At 40.8% G+C, this 19,869-nt stretch overlaps 1 long non-coding RNA gene across 1 annotated transcript; it reads left to right on the plus strand.

Annotated features, from left to right (window-relative positions):
- Positions 1 to 241: 241 nt before the first annotated feature.
- On the plus strand, positions 242 to 8,868 carry LOC117598181 (uncharacterized). The gene is made up of 4 exons (XR_004578874.2): positions 242 to 433; positions 3,051 to 3,161; positions 3,760 to 3,853; positions 8,549 to 8,868. It is a non-coding gene; the product is annotated as an uncharacterized LOC117598181 (long non-coding RNA).
- The last annotated feature ends 11,001 nt before the right edge of the window (positions 8,869 to 19,869 follow it).

The raw sequence follows: 19,869 nt of genomic DNA on the forward strand, positions 1-19,869 counted from the left end.
TGGACTGCCTGAAGATCTGTTTGGATTGCTGGGGATGGTGCCACCTGGGGGCTGTGGAGAAGGCTTGGGGATCACATATGGGGAGCTGTACTGTAATGGCTTGGGACTGCGACTGCTGTAGTGGCTTTGGGGCTGCAGTTGCTGCAAGAAGTTTTGCACTCAGGACTCCATCAGTGGACAGTGGATAGATATTAACCAACCGGACTTCCTGTGAAAACTGTGATGAATTTACTGGTTGCACAATTGCACTATTTGTCCATATAGTACACACTAATAGAAGGGAATGATTTATAATCGCACTATCCGTTGCACCCAGATGAGGATGGGTTCCCTTTTGAGTCTGGTTCCTCTCAAGGTTTCTTCCTCATATCATCTCGGGGAGTTTTTCCTTGCCACCGTCGCCACTGGCTTGCTCATTAGGGATAAATTCACGGTGATAAATTCAAATATTTACAATATATTTTTGTGGATTCATTTATATCTGTAAAGCTGCTTTGTGACAATGTCCATTGTTAAAAGCGCTATACAAATAAAATTGAATTGAATTGAATTGAACATTCGAAATTGATGTGCTCTTGCACAGCCACACTTCTTTGCATACATAAACACCCCTAAACTGTCATATAGACTTGCAAGAAAAAGTTTGTGTACTCTATGGAGTTACCAGGGTTTTTTCATTGATCATTCATAAAAAGTGGTCTGATCTTCATCTAAGTCACAATTAGGAACACGATCTGTCTAACCTAATAACACATATACAGTAGTACTTTTCAGTTCTTTATTGAGCTCATTGAGTAATCATTCACAGTGCAGGCTGGAAAAAGCAAGTTAACCCTTGAAATGTGTAACTTGGAGATCCTCCTTTAGCAGCAACAACCTCCACCAAACGTTTCCCACAGCTGCGTATAAGACTGGTACAACCATGAGAAGGAATTCTGGACCATTCCTGCAAACTGTTTCAGTTCATCGATATTTTTGGGCTGACTCGATTGAACAGCCCTCTTCAGGTCATGCCATAGCATCTCAATTGCATTAAGGTCAGGACTCTGACTTAGTCATTACAAAACACAACTTTTTCTTCAGTTGAGTTACTTGTGTGCTTTGGGTTATTGTCTTGTTACATCACCCAACCTCTCTTAAGCTTGAGGTCATGGACTGTTGCCCCGACTTTCTCCTGTAAATGTCTTGATACAGTTTTGAATTCATTGTTCCCTCAATAATCGAGTTCAGGTGTATCAGCCACACGTATTGCTAACAGGTGCATAAAATGAAGCACATAGCCATGCAGTCGTCATAGACAAACAGTGGCAGTAGAATGGGTCATGCTGAAGCGTTCAGTGACTTTAAACATGGCAATCTTGTAGGACGCCACCTTTACCACAAGTCAGTTGGTGAAATTTCTGCCCTGCTAGATCTACCCCGGGCAACTGTAAGGCATTATTATTGTGAAATGGTAGTGTCTAGGAGAAACAGCAGCTCAGTCACAAAACGTTACACCACGCAAACTCACAGAGCGAGCTGCCGAGTGCTGAAGCATGTAGTGCGTAATAATCGCCTATCCTCTGTAGCATCACTCACTACAGAGCTCCTAACTGCACCTGGAAGCAACATCAGCACAAGAACTGTGTAAGAACAAAGCAGCGACACTGGACTCTGGAGCAGTGGAAACATCTTCTCTGGAGCGATGACTCACACTAAACTATCTGGGTTTGGTGGATGCCAGGAGAATGCTACCTACTGGAATGCAGAGTGCCAGCGGTAAAGTGGAGGGGGATAATGATCTGGGGCTGTTTTTCCGAGTTTTGGCCCTTTAGGTTCAGTGAAGGGGAATGTTAATGCTAGAGCATACTTTACATTTTACACAGTTTTATGCTTCCAACGTTATGGCAGCAGTTTGAGAAAGAACCGTTCCTGTTCCAGCATGACAATGCATGACAGTGTGTGAAGGTTGGAGTGGAAGAACTCGAGTGTCCTGCACAGAGCCCTGACCTCAACCCCACTGAACACCTTTGGGATGAACTGGAACACTGGAGACTGAAGGGAGAAACCCACCAAAACAAAATACAACTGAAAGAAGTTGAGCTACAAGCCTGGAAAAGCATGACAAAAGAAGAATGCAACAGTTTGGTGATGTCAGTCGTTCACTGGCTTGATGCAGTTATTGCGAGCAAGGGATATGCAACCAAATATTAAGTGTTTAAAACACTTTTTAAAACAGATTTAAAACACTGATGCTCGCCTACAAAGCCAAAAACGGACCAGCACCCACTTATCTCAAAGCACTTATCACACCTCGAGCAGCACCACGCTCCCTCCGGTCCTCTAGCACTGCTCGACTGATCCCTCCATCTCTCAGGGTACAAGGAAGACTCTTCTCTGTTCTGGCACCAAGGTGGTGGAATGAACTTCCCCTAGATATCCGAACAGCTGAGTCACTGGCAGTCTTCAAACGACGGCTAAAGACTTACCTCTTCATAAAGTACTTAAGTTAGCACTTACCAAAAAAACACCTCCCCAACAGAGTTTTGGACTGATGGTGTTCCTAGTTTGTGACCTAGTGAGTCAGTATCAGAATGTATTTTTGATAGACTAAAGCACTATTGTAAGTCGCTCTGGATAAGAGCTTCTGCCAAATGCCATAAATGTAAATGTGTTATTTACTTTTAGATTATCTGTTCCTATAGTTTTGCTCACCTAAAAAACTGGGTTCTAAGTTGTTTAATACATCTAGATGTAGATCTCAGGAAATGAAAGCTAACATTCTGAACTATTATCTCATGTTTATCTTTTGATCTCATACCCAAATGAACTCAGTGTAGCGAAAACAACAAAATTGGCCTTGCTGTTCCAATACTTTTGGATTAGGGACGCCACCAGAAAAACTCTGTCCTAAAATAGTAAAAAAAATGGCAAAACAAAACCAAAATGAGCGTAGGGGAAAAACATCTGAACATCCCTGCTGAAAAGATAATGTTAACTGTGGGTGCATTTAGCAAAAAGAAGTTACACACAATTCATATGATTTGTTTTGTATTTGTTGTCTTGGTCAGGAGGAGCTGATAATGAAAGACTGATTACGGTGACAGCTGTTCTAGCAGTGATAGCAGTTGTGGGGCTTTGTGCGCTTTTGATCTTTTGTCTGTGGAAAAAAGGAAAATGTGGTGAGTAGGAATACAAGTTTTCTCAGCATACAATAGAACATTAAACCATATATCTTACAGATTTCTCTCCCAGTTACTGCTTCTGTGCACAGTTCCACTAAAACCAATCAGATATTGGAGGAATTACCACCACAGTAAACGTTTCTGTGACTTTATATATACAGTATATTTCTGTGATTTCTGGCTTTATATGTCCTCACAGAGACACTACAGGTGTTGCAAACAATCTTTTTCAGAGATTCTTACAAGTAGGTCTCAGAAACCTTTGTAAATCTAGCAGAAATCTTTAGTTGGGTTTAGTCACAAAAGTATTTACACAATTTTATTTTAAGATTCATAAAACATGCACAACAGGATTGAAAATAAGTGTTCTACTCTTTTCAGGACAAAAATAAGCATTGCGCTAATAAAACATTTTTAAAGCTTTTTCTTAATTTTACTTGCATCACATGTTGACTAAAGCCGTGTCTACATAAACTGTTTGGATTTTTGAGATGGAATTGATCACAAATTTTCAAATCATGAACCTACAGTTTTATATTTGTATTTGATATTTGCATGCGCATTCTTTTACTCAAAAAAAAAATGTACTCCACAGGTTTTAATTGCTGGAGATCAGACGGAAACTGTGATTCACCTAAAGACACTGAGTTGAGGGAAAGACTGAGAGAATCCCGACAAAGGAAATGATTGTGAGTATTGTAGCGGGTTTGAACTTTAGGATTGGGCTTGTCACAATACTACAATTTACCAAAACCTTGATACCAGGTGAAGTATTACATTTCTCAGTACTGTGACCCAAAAACACACACACACACACACACACACACACGTCAGTGCTAAATTACCTCTTTGTAATGAAACCAAACCTTTGCATGAGTTAAATAAAACAAGTGACTACATAATACTCACATACAGTGCCGTGAAAAAGTATTGCCCCCTTCCTAATGACTTGTTATTTTGCACACTTGTCACACTTAATTAGTTCAGATATTCACAGAAAACATTTATATAACACAGAGACAATTTTAATAAACACAAAATACAGTTTGTCAGTGATCATTCATTTATTGAAGGAAAAAGGTTTTCCAAAACCAACTGGCCCTGTGTGGGAAAAACTAACTACCCCTTAGTTACACAATCAAACAATTATTCATAATTAATTAATAACTGGGTTCATTTAGACTAGACACACCCAGGCTTGATTACTGCCAGACCAGCTGAATCTAAACATCACTTAAATAGAACGTTTTCCGCAGTGTGAAGTAGGTTAAAAGGTCTCAACAAGCAGTACACTGTGAACAAAAGAAATTCAGGAAGAGTAATTGAAATATATCAGTGGGGAAAGGGTTACAAAGGCATTTCTAAGGCCCTGGGACTCCATTATCTCCAAATGGAGCAAACTTCACACCAGTGATTCTTCCCAGAAGAAGCTGGCCTACCAAAATTCCTCCAAGAACACATCAGTGACTCATCCAAGAAGTCAGAAGAGAACCCAGACGAACCCAGACGGAACTGCAGGCCTTGCTCACCTCTGATAATGTCAGCGTTCATGATTCCACCATTAGAAAGAAAAGCTAACACAGCATTCCACAATAAGAGCATCATGCCAGTGGTGAAACATGGTGGTGGTAGTGTGATGGTGTGTGGATGCTTGTGTTTGGGACCATTGTCCTGATGAAAGGTGAAGTTTCTCCCAAGTTTTAGTTTTTATCAGACTGAAGCAGTTTGTCTTACTACAAATGACTAATTATTGGTTAGTAATTTTTGTCACAGAATATTTTCTTCTAAAATATTATTTGCAGTATAATATATATAACATAAAACCAATATCACTTTAAATGAAGTATTGATAGTCAGTCTTTTAAAATAAAACATCACACAGCACAAATCACCAAAGTGTCATTTGTAATCCAGTCAAATCTGCTGACTTTCACGGAGGTTGAATACTTTTCCAAGGCATTGTATTTTATAAACACAATCCACAAAAGACAGAAAAGATAATAAACAAATGATATTTGGCTTCCCTTTTCTCCCTGACTAACCAAAAAGACAGACAACAAAAATGGCAGCCAAACCCTATACGCGGTGACCTGGTTAACATATACACAAATATTTACACAGTAGGGAATATATACAATCTGTTGTCAAAGCAAAAGGGCATAGGAAAATCTCAAAATGCACAAACAAGCTTGGGGTCAAATACCAGAATCAATCACAAATAACAAGTAGCACAAAAACAGTGATTCAAGTGAGCACGAGGCTAATGAGTCCAAACTGTAGACTCCTTAAGTATTAATGGAGAGCTCAGACCTACAATCCTCCCAGAGACAACTTCCTCTGAATGCTGAATAAATGTCACCCTCTTTCTTCTTTGACCCATATCTCCTGCCAGATTCTGTTGGTAGCATCTTTGACTATGGTCTTAATCTCTTGCCTTCTGAGAGGTACCTGGAGTTTGGTGTTTTTTAGGTGTTTTTCTAATTTTAGTACCTGCTTGGCTAGTATATCAACCGCTTCATTTCCCTCAATTCCATCATGAGCTGGAATCCATACAAACATTACTGAAACTGTTTGCTGTGAGAGTCTGGAGATAGATTTAATAATTTCATGGACTAGATCTTGTCTGCATGTAGAGGTCCCACTCTGGATACTCATGACTGCTGATAGAGAGTCTGAACATACTATCCTCTCAGGAGTAAACCTCCTCAAGCCATTGAAGAGCCATTATGAGAGCATCCAGCTCAACTGAAAAGACTGCTAGATAGTCAGATGTTCTTTTTTAATGATATCTGATGCTGAGGGATGTACATGGCTGCTTCTGTTCTTCCTGTACTTGGGTCCTTTGAACCATCAGTATATTGAATTGTGTCTCCATAAAAGTTGTCTAAATAGTGCTGTAATATGTGACAGTCCCGTTACATACTTCCATATCCACTATGGGCGTATATAGCCATCACAAGATGTTAGCATTGCCCAAATCCCTTGTTCCACAGTTTCCCACCCATCCAAAGCTACTTAGCTTGGTGTGACCATACTCCCAACAATCCTCAACAATCTGCTTAATGGCACGGCTATGCACCAGTATGCCACTGTTAGTTTTAAATGCCTTGCTGGTAATGGTGACTCACCCACCTCCACTTGTAATGTCCTCCACACAACCAAAATAATCACTGTGTGCAGGGAGTGAATTTCAGACAAAACCACATCCTGCTACTTCTAGGCCACTTGCTATGTAAAAGGTTTATCACTTTTTTTAATCCAATTCACCACTCTAGTGCTATTTCTACCCTGTGTGTAGCTTCAGCCAAAGCTTGGTGGGACTGATGCTTTTATCATGACCTGATAATCTGTCTCTCATCTACACTTAAGTCTCTACAACATTGAGGTCATAAGCCTTCTTTTCCACTGTAACACTTCCCAGTTCAGGTAGGGAATGAGGAGACGGGAGACAGGCTTGACACCACTCAAAAGGGCCTTTTGCACTGTGGGAACCTTTTCATAGTACCTGAACTAATTGTGGAACTACCCACTTTTTGGCGTTTTCGCACCTCCGGAACTGGGTGTGATTTTAGTACCGACTGCCTTTTTCGAGAACCAGATGAGCTCCTACTCCGGAGCAGGGTCTAACCAGCACAACTGGTACTATCCGTGACGTAAGCAGACGTTGATTGGCCAAACGCGTACGAAAACGCCCTCACCCGCCATGATTTAAAACGCCGTGTAAACATACTGTAGTGTCGACTTATTTCACAAGTATGGAGAACAGCGATAGATGGACGCGAGACACGACAAACACACAGCTCTGATCACAGCGTCCTCCATCCTCCGGTTGTTTACGTTGTTCTTCTTTGTTTCCGTTGTTGAACGCCGCGCACAAATGACGTCACTGTCGACCGGCTTACGTCACTTCCTAGTGCCCGCTGTCGGTGCGAATGCAGCCCTTTAAACGGTACTGGGAAATAGTTCACGCAAAATCGCCCCGTACTATAGGTACCGTAAATTTAGTTCTGGAACTAAAGCGGTGTGAAAGGCCCTAAAAGGTGCTTTATTCCCGAGTGCAGCTTGGCTCTCTCTCGAGGCGCTCGTCTCTCCCCTCTTTATCCTCACCACAGCTTGCTGCAAAACAGAACCCACGTTAGTAAAATTCTTCTTAGGTGTGCAACCCTTACCACTCACCTTCACTCTCCTTCACTCACCTTCTCCGGCTCCACCCCCATTCACAAACCGGCGCTCCACCACGCCTCCGCTTCCACATCCACAAAACTAGATAAATAATGAAATAGCCTGGAAATAAAAGGAGCTTATTTAGTTTTAAAGATGACTCAGCTTATCATGCACTTCTCATGTAAATATTTTGTCAAAGTGACACTCTACACTGTAACACACACACACACACACACATTATATATGCACATTAAGTACTGCTTTTTATCTTAACACACTAGAGTCAGCTTGCAGTGAAATTACAATCTAAGGAGAAAAACAAGCTGAAACCATCAGAAACAGGACTTTATACTTTATCCAGAGTATAAACACAAAACACAGCACAATGTGGAAACATGCTTGTTTTTATTGGAAAAATAACAGAACATTTTTTACGCTGACTGCAAAAATGAAACTCTTAATTCTGTTTATTTTCTTAGGACATTTATTTCTATTACCTTACTTTGCAGGTCAGCAACTGCCTGTCTCTTTAGTGCTTTGAAGGTTTATTGGTTTTCCACCAGTGATGAGTTGTTAAATGGAATTTATGTGTGCAATGTCATATTTTTACCCCTGGGATACAGGAAACAGTAAAAAGCGCTTATCGTGGCTATATCTCTCAGCACCTTCATGTCTACTTGCTGCGTGATGGGGTGCCAATACTTTCAGTGTACTGCAATAACTCGCATTTTCATGCATGTTGTTAGGAGAATGTTAACGCTAATGCTCAGACAACAGCAGCTTGCCTCCTTCATCCTGATTCCAGAGTCTCATTGCTCACGTGATTTTAGGACGTTACATGAAAACATATTTGAATGAATTTATTGCTTGTTTTTTTAATATAGAGTTTGCTGTAGATGATAACAAAGTGTATTTATAATTAACACATTAAAAGATATATAAAGGAAGTACAATTACAGAGAGTATGCATGGATTCTGAGCTTAAAGCAAAGAGTGAACTTGTTGTTTGATTAAAATGTGCTGTAAATTCCTCCAAACCCACAAACAGCCAACAGCCATTTATTCATTACCAAGAGCTATAATATTCAGATTCTTCAGCATTTACACACTGGCGTGTATTAGAGTGAAAAGAGCAAAAGTGTTTCCTGAGGATTAACTCCAGTAACATTATGTTATTACAGGATAAATAATTGAAGAGAATTGTTTTATGTGTGTTTCAGGTTCTGTGGTTTTGATCCGGAATGATGTACGATATTCCCATCAGGACCCAGGCACATAATCTGCAGTACAGTATATTAAACTCCAAGCAAACTGGCAAACTGTATTCCTTTCATTATGATATGAAGAAGGAACAGTTTTTCTCAGGACAAACATGAACGTCTGTTCTATAAGCTTTTCAGCTCAGAATATGTGGAATATCACACAGTATTCAGTCTCAGAACAGTTTTTTTTTCACCTGTGCCAAACTTGGATCCTTGAGATCACTGCCTCAATCTGTGAAGCATTTTAAAGTCTTCTTTTTATTGTATTGTATATTGATTATCATTTTAAAATGTTTTCTATAGTAGGAAAAATCACTGATATGAAGTCTTCTTAAAGTAAGGAGACATTTATGTAGCATTTATGGAAGGAGTCTCCAGTGTCAGCGCTTTGTAACAGTCAGAGGTAAAGCTGGAACTTTAAGTTTTCCGACGTCTTCAGGACAGAGGAGTTTACGCTTCTTTGCGGTTTCATGCGTAACAAGCTGTGTTTGTTTTTTAGCTTATTCCAGTTTTTCTCGATTGCTAAAACACTAGAACCAGGCTTTTGAACTAAAATTTCAAAACCATAACGCCATTTATCAAAAAGCACCCCCAATTCCCTAAACTCTAAACACTGTAACACTGTTTTTACACGAGTCAGATTTGTTGAGCTGTCACTGCAGAACTCTACACACAAATCCCTTAATTTCTTATTGCGTACACCATGTGGTCATTTTGAAAGCACTAGCATTCGATACTGTTCACTCGAGTCAGCACATGTTGAGCTCAATCACACAATTCCCCAGGTGAAAACACTGAGAGTCAAAACTGAACACACATCAATCAGATCCTTCAATAGAGAGATAAAAGGGCCTGAATCAGTTCACTGAGTTTTGAAACAATGGATCCACAGAGAAATGAAGGAATAGGTCGAGGAGGGAGAGGAGGAGGAGGAGGAGGTGGAGGATGAGGTGGTGGTGGAGGTGGAGGAGGAGGAGGAGGAGGAGGGAGAGGAGGAGGTGGAGGAGGATGAGGAGGAGGAACATAATTGGCCATCAGGCTATTGTGACTGTCTCTGGTCAGCGCGGAGGGAATGTCACTATGTGCGCAGCCATCAGCCAGCGAGGGGTTCTCCACCGCCATGCCGTTCCAGGACCCTATAACACTATGCTCCTCCTCGCTTTCCTTGATGTTCTAAGAGAGCGTATGTTCCAGCTGGACCACAGGGAACCAGCACAGCCAGAGCAGCCTCACTACGCTGTTGTTTGGGATAACGTCAGCTTCCATCGCGCTGCTCTGGGTCGTGACTGGTTTACCAATAACCCGAGGTTTTCAAACATCTTTCTGCCTGCATACTCTCCCTTTCTAAACCTGATAGAGGAGTTTTTTTCAGCATGGCGGTGGAAAGTGTGTGACCGAGAACCTTATATCCGTGTTCACCTCCTCCAGGCCATGGAAGAAGCCTAGACGTATCAGTAGCTGCGTGCCAGAGGATTTTACCCCCGCTGCCTGGCTAGGGCCAGTACAGCCTGTGATGTGCACGAGATTCTCTGGCCTGACCCAGACCAAAGACGGGATGCTGAGGAGGAATAATTTATTTTGTGTGTGTGTGTGTGTGTGTGTTGTACTGTGTAGTACATGAATGAATAAAAATGTGCCAATGAAAACATTGGTTGTGTCTTTTGTGTTCATCATGTGAAAAGGTTTTTGAGGGGGAACCACAAGCAACATAACTTACCAGTTTTGGAAATATTGTTTTGAATTTATTGCACCAGTGTGTAAGACTATGTTGTAGTGTGTGTGTTTTTGAGGGCTTGTGTGTGATGTCTGAGGGCAAAGTTTGGTTTTTCAGCAAGAGGGAATGGTTTTGGGTGTAGAGCTTCATTCTGACCTGAAAATAGGAGGTTTGGGGAATTGGGTGAGACGTTATGGATTTGTGTTTACTGTTTTGAGAATTCGAGGCATAGTTTCAAGAAATGTGTTTAAGCAATCAAGAAAGACTGTAAGATCATAACACAAAATAATGATTAATTTGAAATAAAGAGATGTAAGTAATAACAAGATATTAAGTTGAAATAATGAGATAGCACTTCAAAATTTACTTTCACAGCTTGCAGTTCAGGGCTTCTGTATTAATTGTCAGAACTAGAGGAAAACCCGAAGAGGAGTTAAATGAACAGACAACCAGCTGAAGCACATTCAGGAGTTAAGGAGATGAACAAGGTTCAGAACTCACCAACTAGAGAACAGGAAAATTTAGCAATAAACTCCTGAAACTGTGAGCGTATATACACAAGAAGAGGAAGTGAACCAGACATTGGGGTCAAGGTCATGCTGGAACTCAGGACAGTGTGTCCGTTACTAAAACTGTGTCTCAGGTGATGTAGTAAACCGTTCACTAGACACTGCTGTGTAACATCTTCATGTCGCTGTCATGTCATTAACGCATCACGCAACAACCTCCACAGGAAGTAACGCCACTTTTAAAACTCACACACATCCAGTTTAAACCTTTATTTTGTATCTACAGCATAACTGTGTTCATGCTCAGTGTGTCTGATGCTCAGCAGAATTCAGTTTAAACCCGTACATGTTTTTCCTTTACAATAATAACGAGCGTTCTTAGTATGTTACTGCTGTCTGTTATTCTGTTACTGCTGTCTGTTATTCTGTTACTGCTGTCTGTTACTCTGTTACTGCTGCCTGTTATTCTGTTACTGCTGTCTGTTATTCTGTTACTGTTGTCTGTTATTCTGTTACTGCTGCCTGTTATTGCTGTCTGTTATTCTGTTACTGCTGCCTGTTACTCTGTCTGTTACTGCTGTTTGTTACTCTGTTACTGCTGTCTGTTATTCTGTCTGTTACTCTGTTACTGCTGTCTGTTACTCTGTTACTGTCTGTTACTGCTGTCTGTTACTCTGTTACTGCTGTCTGTTATTATGTTACTGCTGTTTGTTACTCTGTTACTGCTGTCTGTTATTCTGTCTGTTACTCTGTTACTGCTGTCTGTTACTCTGCTACTGTCTGTTACTGCTGTCTGTTACTCTGTTACTGCTGTCTGTTATTATGTTACTGCTGTCTGTTACTCTGTTACTGCTGTCTGTTATTATGTTACTGTATGTTACTGCTGTCTGTTACTCTGTTAGTGCTGCCTGTTATTCTGTCTGTTACTGCTGCCTGACTGACACACACTAAAACACACTAACACACACTCTCATTAACTAATGCTCAAAGGGGTTCAATCACAGCATGTTTTATTTACCACTCCTTATTTGAATACATAGAGAGAGAGAGAGAGAGAGAGAGACAGAGCTGCACTTCCTCTTCCACCTTCACTGAAAACATGCAATTTGACAGAAAAAGAGAAATTAAGAATCATTCTAGGAGAAACACTGCAGCCTTCACTGTACAGTGTGTGTCTGAATGTGAGAGTCTGAGGGACAGCGAGACACCGAGTGTCCTGCACACACCCCGAATACACACACACCCTGAATACACACACCCCGAATACACACACACTCTGAATACACACACTCTGAATACACACACACCCTGAATACACCCACCCACCCTGAATACACACACACCCCGAATACACACACACCCTGAATACACACACTCTGAATACACACACCCCGAATACACACACCCTGAATACACACACACCCTGAATACACACACACTCTGAATACACACACCCCGAATACACACACCCCGAATACACACACCCTGAATACACACACCCCGAATACACAAACCCCGAATACACACACACCCTGAATACACACACCCCGAATACACACACCCCGAATACACACACCCCGAATACACACACACCCTGAACACACACCCTGAATACACACACCCCGAATACACACACACCCCGAATACACACACCCCGAATACACACACACCCTGAATACACACACCCCGAATACACACACCCCGAATACACACACACACCCTGAATACACACACACACCCTGAATACACACACACACCCTGAACACACACACACCCTGAATACACACACACCCTGAATACACACACACACCCTGTTCACACATTCACCTGTCAGGGTTTTGTTGTTGTTGTTTGCTTTATTCAAGATTCAAAGATTCAAAAAGTTTATTTTCATATATATATGAAAATATATAAATATATATATATATATATATATATATTTTTACTGTTCCTGTTTATGATGTATGTAATGTTTAAATATGTGTATGTGTATTTGTTTAAATTTTGGTTTGATCTACTTGCACTATTTGCTTTGGCAACAATGTGATTTATAACATTCATGCCAATAAAGTACTGATGAACTGAACTGAACTGAGAGAGAGAGAGAGAGAGAGAGAGAGAGGGAGAGAGACAGACAGAGAGAGAGAGAGAGAAATAGAGAGAGAGAGAGAGAGGGAGAGAGGGAGACAGACAGAAAGAGAGAGACATCGCTGAATGCTGTGTGAGCTCTGTACTGACTGTGTGTTTACTGATTATTATTAATACAGCTTCTGTCACAGGAGCTGAAGGAACATGAGTGTGTTATTTTATCAGAGTCTAATCTCTGAAGAAGTCCACTAGTGACCGTACGCTTTTATTATTATTGTTTATAGGGGCTGAAGCATGGAAGGTGCAGAATCGCTGTAGTTGTGTTAGTTGTGTATTAATGTAGCGTAACACATTCCTGCTTTAGTCACACAACCACAGAAGGCTTTTCACTCTTAAATAGTTAACATGGGTCGTCTAAACCCGCATAAACGGCTCATAATTTACCGGGGTTAACAATTAATCCTGGGTATTTATAAGCTGACTTTTCACACCGTACACTCCTGAACCCTGCGGTAAGGTTCTTATTTGCATATTTGAGCCTCCTGAGATGCATAAAGGGAAGAAAACAAAGATAAAAAGACAAAAAAAAGAAAACAGAGGAGTAAATTATATAATTTTCTTTATTCCTTTTAAGCATGGAAAGATGTGCGTTCACTTGTACAGTAGCATCAGTGTTTACTGCTCCGTCTTCATCTCAGAAATTAAGGCATTGTTATCTTTCACAGCTTTGTAATCTTTTTTGGCCTTTTTAATTTTGTTGTGTAGTTGACCAGGTGTTCGTTGATATCCAGCCTCCGCTAATCTTTCAGTCTGTTGCGTAAACACTCGGTTATTTCTGACTTTTTGTTTTTGTCAGTTTGATCTGAACAGACTCTTCTGATCTTAACTGTAAAAAAAAAGTCGCCCCAGTTGACATTGTCACAAAGCAGCTTTACAGAAATAAATGGATTCACAAAAAATATGTTGTAAATATGTGAATTAACAATAACTGTAGTAGCTATGATCTACCATAGTAAAAGTATGATGAGTTTTTGTAAGGGTGCAGTTAGAAACATGTCTTCTCACAATGTTGTGCCAAACACAGGATCTTCAGACCCTCATCTCAGAACATCCTTGTCCAACATCTAGTTTCAAGTGATTTCTGCATGTGTTCCTCCCATAACTTTTAGATTTGGCTTCAGAACAAGGTTCCAGAGTACACATCTTAACTAGAAGAAAAGAGCAACAGCTTATTGTATAACTCTGTTCATGCTGAAATGTACTGCAATGATGTTTTTTGTTTTCATATTTTATTCATGAATATTTTATTTCTATACTCTGTGTTGTGAAACAACTAGAAACAATTAAAACAAGTGATGGTAGTTCATAGTTACTGCAGTTATTGCATAGTTAACCATGATTTTGTTGTTGTGAAGAGGTTTTGCCGGGAGTTTCTTGCCTGTGTCGGTGTCTTAACTTTACTGTTTCTTTCTTTTTTAAAATCAATAATTTTGTGCTATCGTTTTCATCTGTTGTATTTTTCACATTCTCTTCTACCGTATTTTCATTTTTTTTTCTCTCGAAGTGCGCTTTTGTATTTTGTCAAGACAGCGAGCGGAGGCCATCCACACCGGATCCACGCCGTCTACAATACTATCAACAAATCTTCGACTAAGGTGCGTTAAACGACATGTCTAACATTCAGCTTGTTCAGTGTGTTGAGTGCAGGATGTTTAGTCACTCTTCCTCCGTCGTTAGTATTAACTTTATTTGTGATAAATGCATGTTAGTTAGCTCTCTGACGGAGAAGATTGCTGCATTAGAGGTGCGCATCCAGACTCTAGAGAGGGTTTGTGAGAGTGAGAGCAGTGTAGTTTCTGTAGGGGAAAGTCTGGATGCCTTAGGCGGAGTTAGTAATCCCCCAACTCCGGCATTAGAGCCCTCACAGCGGGGCGAATGGGTGACGACTCGGCGGCATAATCGCAAAGCCAAAGCTAACGCTAAGGCTCGTCCACGGGAGCACCACTCCTCTCCGCTTCACGTGTCCAGCAGCTTTGCTCTCCTCAGTGATGCACCCGCTGAGAAACCTGAAAGAGCTCTGGTTATAGGTGACTCTATCTTGCAGCACGTGAAATTAGCTAGGCCTTTAGGGGCACCAGCAGCTTTAGTTAGGTGTATACCGGGAGCCAGGGCGCCGGACATAGCAGGTAATCTTAGGGTCTTAGGCAAGCACAGGTTCTCAAAGATAGTTATTCATGTAGGAGCTAATGATATACGCCTTCGTCAGTCTGAGATTACTAAGAGTAACATGGTAGAGGTGTGTAAATTAGCGATGCAGTAATATGCTCTGCCCCCGTCCCAATGCGGCGTGGCGATGTAGCTTACAGCAGGTTATGGTCGCTGAACTGCTGGATGTCCAGGTGGTGCTCCGAAAACAATGTGGGCTTTATAGATAATTGGACTAACTTTGAGGGCAAGGCTGGCCTGTTAGGGCGGGAAGGTGTCCATCCCACTGGGGAACATGCTGCTCTCATTTCTTGCAGCATAGCACATAGTCTCAGAACAGGCCTAGTTAATCGGTAACAATCCAGGGCCAAGGCCAGGGAGCAGACAAGCAGGCTAAACCGACCGTCTGCTAGCTGCACTGAGTCGTCACTTAGGTTCCACCGTATTGAGACTGTGTCTGTTCCCCGAGCTAAACAAAATTATAGACATACTCAGACAGTTTGTTTTAGTAACCTAATTAACATAAAATTAAATCAAACCGAATGCATAGCCAGCACCGTTGATCTGAAGCTAGGACTGTTGAATATTAGATCTCTTACGTCTAAAGCGCTTATTGTTAATGAAACCATTACTGATCAGGAGTTTGATGTACTGTGTTTAACAGAAAAGTGGATTAAACCAAACGAGTTTGTAGCATTAAATGAAGCTAGTCCTCCCGGGTACAGTTACATACATCAGCCCCGTCTAACTGGCAGAGGAGGAGGCGTCGCAGTCATTTATAATGATAATCTAGCCGTCACACAAAAACCTAGTCATAAATTCAACGCATTTGAAGTTCTTTATTCTAACATAACATACGTAGCCACTAAAAATAAGTCTACCCAGGTGATTCCAGTAATTATTATTTACAGACCCCCAGGGCCATATTCTGAATTCCTGTGTGAATTTGCGGATTTCATCTCTAACCTGGTTGTTTCTTTAGACAAGGCATTAATTGTTGGAGACTTTAATATTCATTTTGATAATCCAGATGACCCTCTGAGAACAGCAGTTGTGTCCATTCTAGATTCAGTAGGGGTTAATCAGAATGTAATAGGACCCACCCATAGTGGTGGTCACACTCTTGATTTAATACTAACATTCGGATTAAATATAGAAAATATAGTCTCATGTCCACAGTCTGAAGCTATCTCAGATCATTACCTCATCTCATTTAAAATGTGTATTAATCATAGTATATGCACCTTGCCATGTCACCGTGTCAAACGTACGTTCACGTCAACAACTGCACAGAGTTTTATCAGTAATCTCCCAGATTTATCAACCATGATTGGATCACCGTCTGATCCCGAAGAACTTGACCAGGCAACTGAATGCTTAGAATCAACGTTTTGCAACTCGCTAGATAAGGTAGCTCCACTAAAAAGAAAAATAATTAGGGAGAAAAAGCTAGCACCCTGGTATAGCGATCACACACGAACTTTAAAACAGACCACTCGAAAACTAGAACGTAAATGGCGTCTAACTAAATTGGTAGTATTTCAAATAGCGTGGAAGGAGAGCCTTTTGAGCTATAAGAAAGCTCTTAGTGCTGCTAGATCAGTGTATCTCTCCACCCTAATTGAAGATAACAGAAATAATCCTAGATTTTTATTTAATACTGTAGCAAAATTAACTAGGAATAAGACCACAATAGAAACATGCACACAATCACTATATAGCAGCGATGACTTCATGAATTTTTTCAATGGTAAAATTGAAAATATCAGGCTAGAAATTCAGACTATTAATTTAAAATCGGACAGTTTTATAACTAACCCTGTAGATGATAATATAATAATATCAGATCAACAATTACAATGTTTTACTCCCCTTGAAGAAACTGAACTAATTTCACTAATTTCATCATCAAAATCATCAACCTGTATGCTAGATCCTTTACCTACTTGTTTCCTCAAACAGATAATTCCTGAAACAATCAAACCTCTTTTAAAGATAATCAATTCTTCCCTTAGCATTGGCTATGTACCTAAATCTTTTAAATTAGCAGTTATCAAGCCCCTGATTAAAAAACCTGACCTTGACCCCTGTCAGCTGTCTAACTATAGACCAATATCAAACCTCCCCTTTATCTCCAAGATCCTAGAAAAGGTTGTAGCACAGCAGCTATGCTCATACTTACATAGGAATAACATTCATGAAATGTATCAGTGAGGATTTAGGCCTCATCATAGCACAGAGACAGCACTGGTAAAAGTTGTAAATGACTTACTACTGGCCTCTGATCAGGGTTGTGTCTCCTTGCTTGTGCTGCTTGACCTTAGTGCAGCTTTTGATACCATTGATCATGCTATTCTCCTCAATAGACTAGAAAATGTAGTAGGCAGTAAGGGAACAGCCCTTTCCTGGCTCAGGTCTTATTTGACTGATTGTTATCAGTTTGTAAACGTAAATGGTGACTACACTACACATACTAAGGTAAAGTTTAGTGTCCCGCAAGGTTCTGTTTTAGGCCCACTGCTCTTTTCTTTATATATGCTACCTCTGGGCAAAATGATCCATAAGCATGGTATTAGCTTCCACTGTTACGCTGATGACACACAGTTGTATGTTTCAGCAAAGCCAGATGACAGACACCAGCTTAATAAAGTTGAGGAATGTGTAAAGGACATTAGAAACTGGATGCTTATTAACTTTCTCTTATTTAATTCTGACAAGACAGAAATACTTGTACTAGGACCACATGCAGCTAGAAGTAAGCTTTCTGATTACATAATAACTCTGGATGACCTTTCTGTTTCATCATGTGCAGCAGTAAAAGACCTTGGTGTGATTATTGACTTCAGTCTTTCTTTTGAAGCTCATGTAGATAATATCACTAGGATCGCTTTCTTTCATCTCAGAAATATTGCTAAAATAAGAAATATATTGTCACTACACAATGCAGAAAAATTTGTTCATGCTTTTGTTACCTCTAGGTTGGATTATTGTAATGCCTTACTGTCTGGATGTTCCAGTAGGAGCATAAACAAGCTCCAGTTAGTCCAGAATGCAGCAGCGAGAGTCCTTACTAGAACCAGAAGATATGACCACATCACCCCTATCTTATCCACACTGCATTGGCTCCCAATCAAATTTCGTATTGATTATAAAATACTACTATTGACCTATAAAGCACTGAATGGTCTCGCGCCACAGTACCTGAGTGAACTTTTGGTCTTTTATGATTCGTCACGCCTACTCAGATCAAAAGGTGCAGGCTATTTATTGGTACCTCGAATAATGTGGGCTACAGCTGGGAGTAGAGCTTTCTCTTACAAAGCCCCGCAGTTATGGAACAGCCTTCCACTTAGTGTTCGGGGCTCAGACACAGTCTCAGTGTTTAAGTCTAGGCTGAAAACATATTTGTTTAGTCAAGCCTTTTGTGAATAGTTTTCTTAGGTACAGGGGCAGGTCTGGAGGGTTTCACAGGCATAGAGTGTTGTGGTGAAATGGGATGTTTGGATGCTGTCGCCCCCCCACTCTCACACGTTCACTCAGGTTTGTCGACGGTGGAGTGGCTGCTGCTTTATGTCCCAGGACTCCCTCATGTCTGTGTTAGCTTCTGGCTCTCCCTTTTAGTTATGCTGTCATAGCTAGTCTTGCCGGAGTCCCTGCTTGCGCTCTGCACACAAAGTACATTGTCATTAACCATTAGAGGACAAAAGCTCACCTAACAATCTCTCCCTCTCTCTCTCTCTCTCTCCCTCACTCTCTGTTGAGCTACACATGCTACTTCTGAGATGCCAGTGATCCTGACGCCTTCTGCTCCTCCTCGCTGCCTGACCCATCCTGATGCCCTACTTCTGGTTGAAGTTCTCATCGGTTGAGTTGCTCGCTGCTGCTGGGGCCCCATATGGACGGTCTGAAGAACTGTTTGGATGGCTGGGGATGGTGCCACCTGGGGGCTGTGGAGATGGCTTGGGGATCACATATGGGGAGCTGTACTGTAATGGCTTGGGACTGCGATTGCTGTAGTGGCTTTGGGGCTGCAGTTGCCACGAGCAGCTTCGTACTCAGGACTCCATCAGTGAAAAGTTGATAGATTTTCACCAACGGGACTTCTTGCAAAAACTGTGATGAATTTACTGGTTGCACAATTGCACTATTTGTCCATATAGTACACAATAATAGAAGGGAATGATTTATAATCGCACTATCCGTTGCACCCAGATGAGGATGGTTCCCTTTTGAGTCTGGTTCCTCTCAAGGTTTCTTCCTCTTATTGTCTCATTGTCTCTTGCCACCATTGCCTCTGGCTTGCTCATTAGGGATAAATTTTGTAGATTCAAGTGTGTCAGGTGACTGTATAAAAAGTTAACTCAATAAATCTAAATTTCTAAAAAAAAAAAAAAAGTAAAACATTTTTTTAAAATAATTTCACAATGTGGAAACTTACACACTGAACTTTGGTGTCCAGTCATAGGCAGCCAAAAGCCTTGTGGTTATTTTCAGTCCAAAATAAACCCAATACAATAATAAACTTAAACAAGGTTAGAGAACCCAGAGAAGAACCTTCATGGACTGCTTTAGATAAAGTTTACACGTTTCTCTCACTAGACAAAAAATGATCAAGGTCCTTTATTTAGCTTCATTCCAAACACATTTTAAAGTGAAACTGATGAGAGAGTCAATAATCCACTTCGTTCATGTTCATTACACCCAAGACTGAGTCTAAATTCAGCTTAAATGTAGGGGGTGTGTCACTAAGTGTAATAACCAGG

The sequence above is a fragment of the Pangasianodon hypophthalmus genome, chromosome 9 (assembly GCF_027358585.1).
Source record: "Pangasianodon hypophthalmus isolate fPanHyp1 chromosome 9, fPanHyp1.pri, whole genome shotgun sequence".
Taxonomy (NCBI): domain Eukaryota; kingdom Metazoa; phylum Chordata; class Actinopteri; order Siluriformes; family Pangasiidae; genus Pangasianodon; species Pangasianodon hypophthalmus.